The sequence below is a fragment of the Malus sylvestris genome, chromosome 17, assembly GCF_916048215.2.
Source record: "Malus sylvestris chromosome 17, drMalSylv7.2, whole genome shotgun sequence".
NCBI classification, from domain to species: Eukaryota; Viridiplantae; Streptophyta; class Magnoliopsida; order Rosales; family Rosaceae; genus Malus; species Malus sylvestris.
This window is the reverse complement of record NC_062276.1, coordinates 13,259,019-13,275,491: the sequence shown is the minus strand read 5'-3', so window position 1 is coordinate 13,275,491 and position 16,473 is coordinate 13,259,019. Positions and strand designations below refer to the sequence as shown.

At 37.5% G+C, this 16,473-nt stretch overlaps 1 long non-coding RNA gene across 4 annotated transcripts; it reads right to left on the bottom strand.

Annotated features, from left to right (window-relative positions):
• Positions 1-2,604: 2,604 nt before the first annotated feature.
• Positions 2,605-16,125, bottom strand: LOC126609581 (uncharacterized). Of its 4 annotated transcripts, XR_007618203.1 has the most exons (5): positions 15,639-16,125; positions 15,379-15,529; positions 15,028-15,094; positions 5,764-5,842; positions 4,278-5,583 (listed from the first exon to the last, which is right to left on the bottom strand). It is a non-coding gene; the product is annotated as an uncharacterized LOC126609581 (long non-coding RNA). The 4 variants fall into 4 exon arrangements; XR_007618202.1 differs by lacking the exons at positions 4,278-5,583; positions 5,764-5,842 and adding an exon at positions 2,605-2,870; XR_007618201.1 differs by lacking the exon at positions 5,764-5,842.
• Between the last annotated feature and the right edge of the window lie 348 nt (positions 16,126-16,473).

The following is a 16,473-nucleotide window of genomic DNA, read 5'->3' as shown; positions in this document are numbered from 1 at the left end:
TCCACCATAATTCTGTAAAAACAAATTGTTATGTGCTGATGTGGGTTTAATAATTAGTTAAAAAGGTCTAAATACATTTTTGCACAATAATTTTTTTTTTCTTATAATAGGACCTACTCCAAAGAGAGATCCCTTCTATAAATTCTCAAAGGCACAAGGCTTAACCAAGGCTTAAGAGTGGGTTTATAAATAGTTTTCAACCAACAATAGATGCACCTCGGTTATAACCTCATTATCTCAAGGCATACCTCACCGTTCTTTGAGTCACCAAACCACTAGGGAAGCACCTAACAAGCTCTCCAAGATTATGGTTGTGAGGATGTTGATTGCCTAAATGCTAACGGTGATGTCCCAAAAGTCGTTGCCAACCAATCAAGCCGTCACCAAAGGTGATCTTGATCTAGGTTCAATTCGATGAAGAGTGTTTGAGTGTGTAAAGATGGGTGTATTCAGATTTTTTTTTAGAGAATAGACAATGAAGGAGATAGAGGAATGTGGAATGGGATCGAAGGTGATTGCAGGACTGGGTTTTTGGGTTCACAACTTTTTATTAACTATTAAATTATTAAACCTATTTGTAATTTTTTTAATTTAATTAGACTTGTGAGATCCATTAATGTATCACATCAGCACATAACAAAATTTTTGACATAATTGTGACGGAATGACTACATTGATTTGGGACACTTACTTGCAAGATTACATTGATCGATTTTCAATTTCAAGGACCATTTTGATGTCGCATGTCAATTTCAATGACTATTTATGAGGAAAAAAATGACTTATGAGAACCATTTATGTGCCACATTAGCACTTAACAGAATTTTTAATAGAATTGTGACATAAGGAACACATTGATTTGCGACACCTATTTTCAGGGACTACACTAATTGATTTTCAATTTTAATGACCATCTTGATGGTGAGGGTCAATTTCATGGACCATTTGTGATAAAAATCCTTGTATTTATACGAAATAACTGTTAAAAATAAGGTGTTTTGTAACTCTTTCATAACAATATGTCATTGACTTATACTATTAACGTAACATCTCAAGTACATAAAAATCTTTGCAATGGATTGAGAACCTTTGTGCCATGTCACATGTTCGCCAAGAACAAGTGAGACCTCTACATTCCAGTTCAACAAAAAGGAAAAGGATCCTTGCTGGATCATTTTCCTAGGGATCTCGTGATCATGACCGTTCATCATACATCATGCGGTCAAAAATCATTTCAAAATTTAAATTTTAAAATTAAATATAAATAGTACCTAACGAAAACTGACCGCACGATGTACGATGAATGATCACGATCATGAGATCCCTAAGATCCCTAGAAAAAGGATTCGGCAAGGATCCTTTTCCCAACAAAAGGGGACCATGTTGAACTAGAATCCAAAAGGTCCCCTTCTATGAGTCTTGGACAAATAGGTGACGTGCCACATGTAACCCTACCTAAGAATTTCACCAGAGTAACATACAAAAGAAAGCGCATTGTGAAACCAATTTAACTACAATTGAACCTCTATAAATTAATAGGCTTGGAACAAATGAGACTCTATTAATTTAGCGAATAAGATATAATTGATAAATAAATAAATAGAAAACTTCATTTTAATTCTTGGCAAATATGACTTTTAGATTAAAACCATGAGTAAGATCAAAATTTAATTTTAGTCCCTTGATACATTAATAACGTCATTTATTAATTATATTTTGAGTTTTAATTATTTCTCTTTTTCTTCCTAAGTTTTAATGTATTAATTTTATTTCAATATAATTTTCATTTTCATTTCATTTATCATAATATATTTTGTTGTAAACATTTAGATAAACTAATTTTTGCTATACAATATATTTCGATTTACTTTGTCTTCTTCATTTAGGTACATTAGATTTTTTATAATACATTTTGGTGCATACATTTAGGTACACACATTTTGGTACATACATTCCGGTACATTAATTCAATATAATACATTTTGGTACTAACATTTCGGTGCATACATTTCAGTACACACATTTAAATACATTAATTTAATATAATACATTTTAGGTGCATATATTTCGATACATACATTTCAGTACTAACATTTAAATACATTAGTTCAATATAATACATTTCGGTACACACATTTCGGTATTAACATTTAGGTACATTAATTGAGTCTTTCAAGTTTGAAGAATGTTAAATAAAATTAAAAAATTAAAAAACTCTTTTTTGGTCAAAAAATAAATTAAAATATGTATGTCAATAAATTTAAATATTTAATGGAAGACATTAAATAAAATGCACAATAATTATTTTGAATTAAGGACGCATCAAGGGATTATAATCAATATGTAATTTAACTCCAAGTTTATTTTAAATTTCAATCTTCTTGAAGGATTAAAGTTAAAAAACCCTATAAATAAATTATTAGTTTATCTATTCATTAGTAACTTATTATTTTATTAAGGTATTTCATGTTTATAAAATATTGTACATTCTATGTAGTTTTTCGTTTTACAAGCTAACAATTCTATGTATTTGTTTAACCAAATAAAACTCATGCTATGTTATTCCATTTTAATGAACATTTAACCAAGTAAAAGCACCATATATCAAGAAACTATTAATTTATATATTAAGTGAAACACCCCGACCGAAGTTGTCATCCGAAGGTCACATAACCAAAAGTGTAAGTGATGTAAAAATGCAAATAAATTAAAATTGAAACTAGGACTTATTTAAACTAATAAAGTAAGTGCGCAATCGAAACTAGTTAGTACTTAATACACAACTGGAAATAGTTCCTACATTTCTTAGGGGTATGTCAGAATCGCCAGCTAATCCTCGTACGCCACAGAGTAATTTAGCTATCTAGGATCTGGAGGGGCAAAAAACAGAAGGGTGAGTGGGCAAAAACAAAGGTTTATAAAACATAGTTATTTTCCGAACATACTAACCCCTCGCTGTAAAACATGTATAATTTCCAGAAAATTATACTACGTATAAGTATGAAATCAAATGCAAATCAACAATAATTCCAAAAATATGCCAATCACAATATCTCAACAGTAGCATAATAAAATCAAATGCTCATTGATCTATGCTAGCTCACAAGTCGGAGTCGCCTAATGCAACTTGTACGACTGAACTGATGCTCATCAATCTATGTTAGCACACAAGTCAGAGTTGCCTAATGCAACCTATACAACAAGACTGGGTGTAATCATAATAAACACTCTAGTGCTACAATCACATGAAAACTGGCACTATTTGCGGTCACATACGAGTCTGAGTTGCCTATTGCAACCTATACGACAAGATGTCGGAGTTGCATATTGCAACCTGTACAACATGACTGGCACCTACTTGGATCCAAGGCGAGCGTGCGATGTGGATGTGAACGTACACGTGAAAAACTGGCCCTGATGATGCGAAAATTAACTTAACATACAAATTTAACCCTCTTTTGACAATTGTAGTATAAGTATAAGTAAGGATCGTTCTAGACCAAGGATTAGGAGGGCTTGCTAATAACCTCTAAACTGACTTAAAAATATATAAACAAAGTTTAAAAACACTAAACTAGACTCAAAGAATTCAAAACAAACTCAAAGAACTCAAAACAAGCTAAAAACACAAACTGGGCAGATTTAGACTCTAAACACACTTTTGGACGAATTTTGGTTTCAACTTGGTTCGAAATACTTAAAAGCACAAACTAAATCAGTTTCTAACTAATATGACTCAACAAGGTAAAGGGGGTTTGGTTTTGATGAATTTGAAAACAAAACAAGTAAATTGGAGAACTAATGAAATCTGCACGAATTTGAGTAAATTGAATGGATGGAAGGCTAGCTAGGAGGTTCTTCTCCACTCATGACACACTTGCAAACAAAACGATTTCCAGTTGCTTTTCAAAAAAAACTACAAATTCTCAACGCCCCAGATTAACTGTGAATTGCACTAATTAACCCTCAGATTTTCCTAATTTCATTGAATTGGATGATTGCATACAACAACCCAAAGCATTCCCCACAAGTTCCGTACATAAATTGCATAATAGAGATACAAGCAAGAATCATTAAGTTCTATGAAAAACATAAGCATTGACGAAACACTTGTAACTATGAATTGCATGAAACTTATGCCAAGAATTTACTTAACACAGTTGTGACGAGCAACCTTCAGTACTTGTGAATATAAGTTCATAACGATTGGGTGAAACTCCCTTATATCCTAGCATCAGATTTATGCATGAAAATTAAGCGTGCACTCTCAACCAACATACACAAATCAGTTTTAATTCAAATGGATAAGTAAATTGAATTCACAACTTATGAATCACAACTGAAAGTAATCAAATCATATTGCAAGCATGAACATGGTTTCGAATTCCCCCCTAGCTAAGGGGGGTTTAGTTCCTCATATTCACAAAGCAAAGATAAACAAATTTAGACATGAAAATAAAATAATGAAAACACCTAAAAATGCTCCAACAATCCAACTTGAATGGCAAGCACGTCCAAGGGTCATCCTTCTTCTCTTTGTTGCGGCACAAGTGTCTAGGATGTGTATGGATATATGAAAAGGTTAGGAATGTATTTAGGATTGGTGAATGTCTCGGCCAAGGGAAGGAAAATGTATTTGTGTTTGTGAAACATGGGATTTATGGATGTATGGATGGAATGGATCTCATGGCATGGAAAATGGAAGTGTATGGAGATGTGTTTGAATGTATGGATGAAATGGAATGGAGCTCACGGCAAGGGACTTGTGTTTGTGAATGAAGCTCTTTTTTTATGGATCAAGATTCTTCTTAGGAAGGGGAATGGTGGATGTATTTATAGGCTAAGGAGAGGACCACTTCAATTCCTTGCATGTGCAGTTTGTATGGGTGTGTGATGTCCATGTTTCCCTTTACATTTGCACACACATGACCTCCATCATTTCAGCCACAAAACAAACACATTTTCTGCCATGTTTCTCCTTTACATTTACACACATGTTCTTCATCATTTCAGCCACAAATCAACCCATTTTCTGCCCATGTGTGTGTCTTTCCTTTGCCCATGTGTGTGTGTTTCCTTTGCATTTGCACACACATGTTCTTCATTATTTCAGCCAACAATCCATCTATTTTCTACCTATGCCAAGCCCTCCATGCCGTGCCTTTCTTGTTATGTGTGTGCTGTCCATGTAGAGTGTGGGTATGCCCTCCAACCTGTGCAGTTTGCATGTGTGTAGCTGTCCATGTTTCTCTTTTGCATGTGCCATGCCTTCTCTTTCTAGCTGTGCATTTCCACTTGCTCCAAAGCCAAATGAGTGTAATCATAACCCCATTTGCTACTGAGTGTTGATGATAAAGCAAAACACAAAACAAGTGCCTTTACTTTCTCATTTTATTAGCCAAATCTGCTTAGCCCTTTTATGAACCTTTCAGTGTTACAATGCCCATAACTTCTTCTAGAAAAATGATATTAACAATCCGTAAATTGTTCCAGAAAATAGACATCCGTAGCTTTTCAAGCATATAAGGCTCATTCTCTCATTAATTCTGAGCTGTTCGTAACATGCTTCCAAAGTCAGCTAATCTGCACAGGCAGTTTTGACGGATTTGTTACTTAATATCTCACTTGTGCTACTTTTCTTTTCTTTGCTTGATAAATCACACAAAACACAAAAACATAGTAAATAGCTCAAAAATATAAGGACCTAACTAAGAAAAGACAAGTGAATTTTATGTAAAATATATATAAATATGAGCTTATCACCTGACCCTGGGCGAGCACTAACACTGGGTGTAGCAATGATGGGCGAGCACTAACATTGGGTGCAGTAATGATGAGCAGACTACATAAATATAAGCATGCCATAACGATTCAATAATTCTAGTCAACATTATAAACTAACATGCGCATCCTGTAGTATTATTTTAGCATTTCACAACAGTACAACATTTCTTATAACATTATTTAATCATGGCATAATAGGCATAAATCAATTCAAAAGCATTTGTGGAAACTATAAAACTTTATATATCACATATATGAAAACAAATGCCCATTCACTGATACGTCGATGGATCGTAGCCTCATAGCCTCACTTGTCCTCATACGTCCTTGGGATAAGTCTCACCTATGTGGGAAATAACTAAACTAATTAATTAATAAGGGCATAAACAAAAAGGCTAGGAAAATGCCTTCATAGTTTGCTCAAATGGAGGGTTTAAATATACGAAAACATTCTACTCGACGATGAGGACCCGTACACGTTGACCACTCGTTGGCTGGTGGCCCAACGCGTCGCCAGGTCATGGCCACACGCGTAGGCCACTTGCCTGACATGTTTGACAGACTGGCATAGGAATATTTTGTCAGATTTGACGGCATATTCCGTTAACCCTAAAGGCGTCAGTTACCTTTAACGACGTCAGAATATTTCGTTAAGTCTAACATAATATTCTATCTTCTTTTCTGATAGACCTCCGCTGCCGGCATCGGCGGCGCCATCTAGTTCGTCAGAAACTGGAGAATTTGGCTGGATTCTGGAGAAATTTCAAACCTTCATATCTTTGTCATTTCTCAACCATCTTTGATAAACTTTATATGGAAATGAAGCTCGGGAAGAGGAGAATAAGCTTGTACCTTCCAAAAGTCCAAAAATGGATTAGAAATGGATCAAAATAGGCTCGAGACTCTTGGCCACTTTTGTTGTCTCAAACCCATGATTTCCTCGTTGGCTCCACTTCAAAACTAGGCTAGTGGCCTCGAGGAGTCACCTAGATGCTTCCAAACCTTTTAAAAATGTGCAACTCGAACGGAAAATTGTGGAGAAAATCACCCTCGAGTCAGAGCTTCCGAGTTGTTCCTAGTTGAACACTCAAAACTCGTCCATTTCCTGATCAGTTGGTACAGATGTGTTTGTGGGAACGAGAGGAACATGATGGTGGTGGTTGCAAGCTCAATTTGTGAAGTTTGGTGGTGGTGTATGTGTGCTGCAGAGAGGAGAGGGTCGGGATAGAGAGGATGAGAAGATAAAAAAGAGAGAGAGAGAGAGAGAGAGAGAGAAAGAAAGAGAGAGAGAGGGAGAGAGAAAGATAAAGCTTTCTGATTGGTTGAGGAGAAGAAAAAATCTGATTGGGTGAGAGAATTGAGGAGAGTGACTAATTGGTGGGTGAAAACAGGTCACGGGTCCAATTTTAAAGAGGGAAATGATCAGATTTCATGCAATAAAAAACTATAAGCAATCTATAAAATCTGACTCACCCCATCTAAAACAATGTTTCCAACACTAGATAATTTGCACATGCATGTACAATTCTACCCATTGTTATGGCACTTTAAATAAACTTAACTTTTTCGTTACAAGTCCGTTTCAGGTCTAACTTGCGCCCACTCATTCGTAACACCGAGTACTATTTAATTACAATAATGAGAAAAATCAAATAAGTACGTCCATGTCACTTTGCCAACAAGGGCATAAATGTCAACTTACACACTCGGGGATAGAATTACATAAAAATTAAGGACGGGTCGTCACAACCTACCCTTTTAAGAATATTTCATCCCCAAAATTTCAATACTACTGAAAATCATAATTAAAGAACAGGCATGGATAAAGATCTCGCATACACTCATCTGTCTCCCATGTAGCTTCCTCAACAAAGTGACTTCTCCATAAGACTTTCACCTAGCGAACGGTCTTGTTCTTGAGAACTTTGTCTTTCTAGTCATGAATCATCACTGAAACCTCATCATAAGTCAAATCTAGATTAATCTCTAACTGCTAAGAAGGAATCACATGTGACAGATCAGAGACATATCTTCGTAGCATGGACACGTGGAACACATTATGCACTCTCGAAAACTCTGGAGGTAGATCCAGTCAGTAAGCAACTTCACCAATTCGCTCAATAATATGGTATTGCCTGATGTAATGAAGGCTTAGCTTTAATTTCTTCCCAAAACGTACAATGCCTTTCCAGGGTGACAACTTTAAGAATAATCAATCTTCAACCTTATATACTCTGTTTGTCGAATGTCTATCAGCTATACTCTTTTGTCGATCCTGGGCTGCCTTCAGGTTACCCTTTTTCACTTGGATGTTCTGTGTCATCTCATTTATGATTTTAGGGCCCACCAAAACTCTTTCACCGACTTCGGACCAACACAACAGTGTACGACATGGTTTCCCATAAAGCGCCTCAAATGGTGACATACTAATGCTGGAGTGAAAGTTGTTCTTGTAGGCGAATTCTATCAGAGGTAAGCACTCTGACTTGCATCTCTAAACTGCAGGACTTAAGATTTCAGCATGTCTTCTAACGTCTAAATAGTTCTCTCTGACTACCCATCGGTCCCGATAAAAAATAATACTAATTGGAACACCATGATACTTGACAATTTCAGAGACGAAAAGTCCGGCCAACCGTCTCAATGGGTAGTTCTCATGAACAAGTAGGAAGTATGCTGACTTGATAAGTTGATCAACAATCACCCAGATACCATCATAGCCATTTCATGTACGAGGTAGCTTGTACACAAAATCCATTGCGATATCTTCTCATTTCCACTGGGGTATCGGAAGTGGTTGTAGCAACCCGAATGGTTTCTTTCTTTCTGCCTTAACCTGTTGAAAGATCGGACAACGACTCACGTACTCCGTAAATTCTCTTTTCATTCTCGGCCCGTAGTAAAAAGGTCGAATAGTATGATACATTTTAGTAGTCCCGGGATGCATCGTATAAGCTGAGATATGCGTCTTATCGAGTATTTCTTTCTTCAGTTCTTCCATCTTCGATACATACATTTGATCGCCTTGCAGGAGCATACCATCAAGTCTTCGAATCCTTAGATCTCCTCTATTGTGGTTTAACATCACTTGCTTTAACTCCTGGGATTCGGAGTCATTCGTCTGAGCCTCGAGAACAGGATCCAATAAAACTGGTCTAACTTGAAAGTTGGCAAGTAGAGCTCCATGGTGACCTACTCCCAAAGTGGTTCCAGTAGATCTTAGGTTGGTTAGAAGAGGAACATGACATGTATAAAAAGCATTGAGTCGACCATAAGATTTCCTACTAAGAGCATCTGCTACAGTATTTGCATGACCATGGTGATACTCGATAGTGCATTCATAATCGCTGATCAATTCCATCCATCTACGCTACCAAAGATTAAGTTCTTTCTGAGTAAAGATATACTTGAGGCTTTTGTGGTCAGTGAAGATTCGACACGTTTCCCCATAAATATAGTGTCACCAAATTTTCAAAGCGAAAATAATAGCTGCCAATTCAAGATCATGAGTAGGATAATTCATCTCATGGGGTTTTAATTATCGTGAAGCATACACAATCACCTTTCCATGCTGCATCAACACACAACCCAGACCATTCAAAGAAGCGTCATTATAGATCTCGAAATTCCCACTATCATCGAGAAGTGTGAAAATAGGTGCACAAGTGAGACAGTACTTCAATTATTGAAAACTCCGTTCATAGACATCACTCCATTCAAAATTAACTTTTTTCCTGGGTAACCTTGTTAGAGGCAGGGCTATGACTAAGAATTCTTTCACAAACCGTCGACAGTAGCCAACAAGACCAAGAAAACTCTGTACTTCAGTGACAGTCTAAGGTTGCTCCTAGTTTTCCACTACTGTTACTTTCTGGGGATCCATGAGAACACCCTGAACTAATATCACATGTCCCAAGAAAAACACATGATCCAGCCATAACTGGCACTTACTAAATTTGGCATATAGTTAATTCTCCCTTAGCTTCTTCAAAACCAAATGTAAATGTCTAGCATGGTCAGCCTCGCTCTTAGAATACACCAGAATGTCATCGATGAAAACAATTATGAACTTGTCGAAGTATGGATGAAATACCCGATTCATCAGGTCCATAAAAGCTGTTGAAGCATTAGTCAACCCGAATGGCATCATGAGAAACTCATAATGACCATATCGAGTTCATAAGGCTGTTTTTGGAACATCATCACTTCTGATCTTCAATTGATAATAGCCAGACCTTAGATCGATTTTTGAGAAAACACAAGCACCACGAAGCTGACAAAAAAGATCATCGATATGAGGCAACGAATAATGGTTTTTAATCATCACCTGATTCAACTGTTTGTAATCAATACATAGCATCAACGTCCTATCTTTCTTCCTTACAAACAAGACTGGAGCTCCCCAAGAGGAACTGCTTGGCTGAATAAAACCCTTATCAACAAGTTCTTACAACTGGGTTTTTAATTCCCTCAACTCCACAGGAACTATACGATAAGGAGTTAAAGAAATAGGGCCGGTACCTGGGATTAGGTCGATAGTAAACTCTACCTTACAATCCCGTGGTAGGCTAAGTAAATCGCAGGGAAAATCATCGTGAAAGTGTCTGACTACCCGAACGTTTTCCACATGAGCAAAAGTATCTTCAGTTACCATTACATGAGCCAAGTAGCCTTGACAACCCTTCCTTAACATCTGCTTCACCTTCATGGCAAAGATAACTCTATGTTTCAGACCGCCACATTCATCGATAAAAGTTACCATAGGCATGCCCGGTCGATGGAAGGTAACAATCTTTTGGTGACAATTCAACATGGCACGATTGTAATCCAACAAATCCATGCCCAAGATAACATCGAAATCAACGATGCTCAAGGGAACAAAATTAGCTGGCATTATGACATCCTCGATAAGAATGGGACATCCTCGATACTCCTAACTAACATAACAAACTTCACCTCTAAGCATCGAGAACTCCGACTCATAACTGAGGGGAGTGGGGTGAGGTTGAATCTTTTAAGCAAATGTATAGGAAATGACAGAATATGTAGCACCCGAGTCAATTAAGATTCTAGCAAAATGGCCAAGAACATTCAACGTACCTATAATCAAGTCAGGGTTACCCTGAGCATCCTGCAAGGTAATGTGATTGACACAACCATATGCTTGTTATTGGCCTTCATGACCCCTGTTTCCCTGGTTGCCGCATCTATGATTGCCTCGACCCTGGTTGGTTTGATTAGTTTGCTTGGTCGAACTGCCACTGCTAGAGGCTCCATCAAGATTCTAGGACTGTCCTCCAGCGTACCATTGCGCTCCGCCTCCCTGATACGGCGTATAACCCTTAGTACTGTGGATAGTTTCCCTGGTAATAGGAAACCTCAGGTGGGTACTGATATACTCCTCCCTGGTATTGGGGTATATTACCCTAAATCTCCTGGAGAGGAACTGCAGGTGGTAGAGTAGGAGGATGAAGTTTCTGATTTTGAGGGCATTGATTAGCTATGTGCCCCATCTGAACACAAGTATAGCACTCATTATTTCCTCTTTACACTCACCAAAATGACGGTTATTGCATCTACGACATAGCGGAGCGTCAAAATTTCTAGGGTTCCTCTTATTCTGAAAGTGGAACTGCTTGTGGACTTACCGCCCCTTCGCATTGTATTGGAACTTGAACCACCGCTTAATGATCTAGAACTATTACCACTTCTCTTGAAATTATGAATCTTTCAAGTGCCAAAAGATGACTGCCCTATGTTATTATTCATATGAGCATTATTATTCGTCATCATCAAAAGCATTCTCGGAATCTTCAACACGAAGCAGAACCTCAAAGAATTCTTGGTAGGTAGAGCAGGGAGTAGAAGTTGCCAAATAACGCAGTCGCTTACTAGTCCCCTTCTTAAAATAACGGAGCATCTCTTTAGGATTCTCAGCGATCTCAGGACAATAACAAGATGAGTTAGTGAACTTTCGATGTTACTGTGACTGACATTTTACCTTGCTCCAGCTCTATGAATTCTTCTTTCTTTCAATCCTTGTACTCCGTAGGTGTGAATCTAGCCTCAAATAGGCATCTGAAAACATCCCAATTCGTGGCATCTTGAGCAGACAACGAGCGTGACTCCTGAGCCCACCATGATCTATCTCCCAGACGGAAAAACCAAGTCGTTATCTCAATAAATCTCTCCTCTGGAAAATTCCCTTGTCACTGCATAACTCAAAAAGTCTTCTCAACATGGTCGATCCAAACCTCAGATTTCTCAAGTCCTTCATTGCCAAAGAAATTATTTATCTGAAGATGGGATACAATCTCTAAGGCGGTCCTCTAGGGAGGACGAAGTGTGGACTGAATGGCGTTGGCGATAGCCTCACGAGTTGCCCAAAATTGAGAAAATTAGTCTTAGAAGGGACAGGTGACGCTCTACAAGGTGGCATGATTTTGACATAAGAGATAAAAAATGATTAGAACCTATAGCACATACGAAGAATGCAGGACTACCAAAAATATGCTCTGATACCAAACTGACACACCCCGACCGGAGTCGAGGCATGCTAGCCATCACCTGAAGGTGACGTAACCAAAAAAGTAATTGATGTAAAAATGTGAATAAATTAAAACCTAAGCTAGAACTTATTTAAACTAATAAAGTGAGTGCGCAGTCAAAACTAGTTAGTACTTAATACACAACCGGAGATAATTCCTACATTTATTATGGGTATGTCATAATCGCCTGCTAATCCTAGTACGCCACAGAGTAATTCAGCTATTTAGGACCTGGAGAGGCGAAAAACAGAAGGGTGAGTGGGCAAAAACAAAGGTTTATAAAACACAGTTATTTTCCAAACATACTAACCTCTCGCTGTAAAACATGTATAGTTTCCAGATTATCATACTACGTATAAGTATGAAATCAAATGCAAATCAACAATAATTCTAAAAATATGTCAATCACAATATCTCAACAGTAGCATAATAAAATCAGATACTCATCGATCTATGCTAGCACACAAGTCGAAGTCGCCTAATGCAACCTATATGACTGAACTGATGCTCATCAATCTATGTTAGCTGATAAACTAATATTTATACAAGTTTTTATTACCTTAGTACTTGGATTATGTATAGTTTTCATCCCTTATTAGTAGTTTACTTGTTGTTCTCTTATTTTGTAGGATTAATTGCAAAGAAAGGGATTTTGAGGCAAATAAGAGAAGTTTTGAGAGCCTAAAAACGGTCCGTAAACATTCAAAGGAAGATCACATGATATCAATGCGATGCCTAAAACATGGAGGTGACAAATCTGGGATATGAGAGTTTCTGTCCAGCGATTTTGATGGGCTGCCATGTATTCATCCTGAGGAGTCTCATTGCATACCTATATGAATCAAAAGATATGGAAGTCTTCTTTCAAATGGAGTTAGAATCATGTCAATCCGATGTTCCTGCAGTGAATTATGATCATCTTAGTGAATTATGATCATCTTAGTGACTGCTGTTCGGATTTCCAGGTTCGGTTAACTTTGCATTTCAAGTGATTTGGGCTAAAATTTGCGCAGTTCACTTGAGTTAGAGATTAAAAGCCCAACAAGTAAATTAGTCTAACCAATGTGATAGAAAAATATTAGCTTCCCTTTTAGACCCAATAATGCACTTAATCTTCATCAAAATACAAGTGGAGGGTGGAGATGAAAAGCAAAAAAATAAACATATAAAAATAATTGCGGGGATTGGTCGGTTTGGTTCCAAGCAGCAGTGGCTGGGAATAAAAGGGAATAAAAGGGAAAACGGCTGGAGACTTTAACGGCGGCAGAAAAGAAAAAAAAACGCTGAAGAAGGGGAGGAAGGCACGCAAGAGTTTAGGAGCTTGTGGAGCGCAAAAATCTCCTTCGATTCAAGGGTTTCTCATGCTTTTCTTATCTTTAATTATGTTTTCCATGACTATGTGTTTCTAAATTCTTTTGCTAAGGCTACAATGTAGCCATACAAAAATATTTTGTGTTTTTAGCTATTTGATTATCCAAGACAATATTTGTTATGTTGAATCTCAAATTTTGGGCTTAATTCGCTTGTTTTTTCGTTCTTGATGATTATATGAATTAATAAGTGTTTTTTGCAGGTTCATAGGCATACACCCATGTTATGTTCTTGATCGAATCATGAATTTGAGATCACAATTTACTAGAAGCATACACCATGTTCTAGGTTTTGTGTGGTTGTTAAAAGTTTCCATTGTACTTAGAGAACTTCAAGGTGTGAAATCTAGGCATACACCATGCTAGGTTGCTTCTTAGAAGAATATAATTTGATGCATACATCATGATCGGATTATAGAGTTGGGAAACTTAATCATCAACATAGGAGTTGTTAATTGGATAGTTGATAGCTAAGAATCGGAATAGGATTGTTATTGGTGAAATTGGATGCCTTAGCCCTTAACGTCGTGTTTGTTCTTAAGTTTTATTGTTATTGGTTTATTTATTTTCTTAAACTTTTAGCAATTTTATCTTTTAGTATTAATCTTCACAACCAATATTTCCTTTAACTTTCTTGCTCAATAATATTTTCAATTTCATTTGTGCGTTAAGTGGTTAGTTATCTAATTAAATCACCATTCCTTGTGGGATTCACCTCCGTACTTGCACTTCTATACCATCTACGAACCGTGCACTTACGGATAAACGTGATTACAATTAATCTATTTTAGGTTGCTCTAATTTACGCATCACTAGCACACAAGTCGGAGTTGCCTAATGCAACTTGTACGACAAGACTGGGTGTAATCATAATATACGCTCTAGTGCTACAATCACGTGAAAATTGGCACTATTTGCAATCACATACGAGCCGGAGTTGCCTATTGCAACCTGTACGACAAGATGTTGGAGTTGCCTATTGCAACTTGTACAACATAACTGGCACCTACTTGGATCCAAGGTGAGCGTGCGGTGCAGATGTGAACATACACGTGAAAGACCGGCCCTGGGCGAGTACTAACACAGGGTGCAGCAATGATGAGTAGACTACATAAATATAAGCATGCCATAATGATTCAATAATTCTAGTCAACATAATAAACTTACCTGCGCATCCCGTAGTATTATTTTAGCATTTCACAACAATACAACATTTCTTATAACATTATTTAATCATGGCATAATAGGCATAAATCAATTCAAAAGCATTTGTGGAAACTATAAAACTTTATATATCATATATATGAAAACAAATTCCCACTCACTGATACGTCGATGGATCATAGCCTCCTAGCCTCACTTGTCCTCGTACATCCTCGAGATAAGTCTCACCTATGTGGGAAATAACTAAACTAATTAATTAATAAGGATATAAACAAAAAGGCTAGGAAAAAACCCCATAGTTTGCTCAACTGGAGGGTTTAAATATACGAAAACATTCTCCTGGATGACGCAGACCCGTACACGTCGACCACTCACCAACCGGTGGCCGGACGCATCGTCAGGTCACGGCCACATGCGTAGGCCACGCACTTGACACACGTTTGACTGACTGACTGAAGAATATTTTATCAGATCTGACGAAATATTTCGTTAACCCTAACAATGTTAGTTACCTTTAACGGCGTCAGAATATTCCGTTAAGTTTGATGGAATATTCTGTCTTCTTCTTCGGTGGACCTCCGCCGCTATCACTGCCGTCCGCCGCCGCCGCCGCCGCCGCTACCACGGTCTGGTTCGTTGGAAACTGAAGAATTTGGCTGGATTCTGAATAAATGAAGAAAATTTCAAACCTTCATATCTTCTTCATTTTTCAACCATTTTTGACAAACTTTATATGGAAATGAAGCTCAGGAAGAGGAGAATAAGTTTGTACCTTCCAAAAGTCCAAAAATGGATGGGAAATGGATCAAAATGGACTATAGACTCTCGGCCTTACTTTTGTTGTCTGAAACCCGTGGTTTTCCTCGTCGGCTCCACTTCAAAACTAGGCTAGTGGCCTCGGGGAGTCGCCTAGATGCTTCCAAACCTTCTAAAAATGTGCAACTCGAATGGAAAATCGTGGAGAAAATCACCTCTGAGTCAGAGCTTCCAAGTTGAACACTCAAAACTCGTCCATTTTGTGATCGGTTGATAGGGATGTGTTCGTGGGAACGAGAGGAACACGATGGTGGTGGTTGCAAAGCTCAATCTGTGAAGTTTGGTGGTGGTGTATGTGTGTTGCTGAGAGGAGAGGGTCTAGGGATAGAGAGGGAAGGAGAAGATGAGAGAGAGAGAGAGAGAGAGAGAGAGAGAGAGAGAGAGAGAGAGCTTTCTGATTGGTTAAGGAGAAGAAAAAAAAATCTAATTTGGTGAGAGAATTGAGGAGAGTGATTGATTGGTGGGTGAAAACAGGTCACGGGTCCAATTTTAAAGAGGGAAGGGATCATATTTCATGCAATATAAAACTACAAGAAATCTATAAAATCTGACTCACCCTATCTAAAACAATGTTTCCAACATTGGATAATTTGCACACGCATGTACAATTCTACCCATTGTTAACGCACTTTAAATAAATGTAACTTTTTTGTTACAAGTCCGTTTTGGGTCTAACTCGCACTTACGTGCTTGAAACAACAACTACTATTTAATTACGATAACGAGAAAAATAATTAAAAGCCAAATAAGTACGTCCACGTCACTTTGCCAACAAAGGCATAAATGTCAAC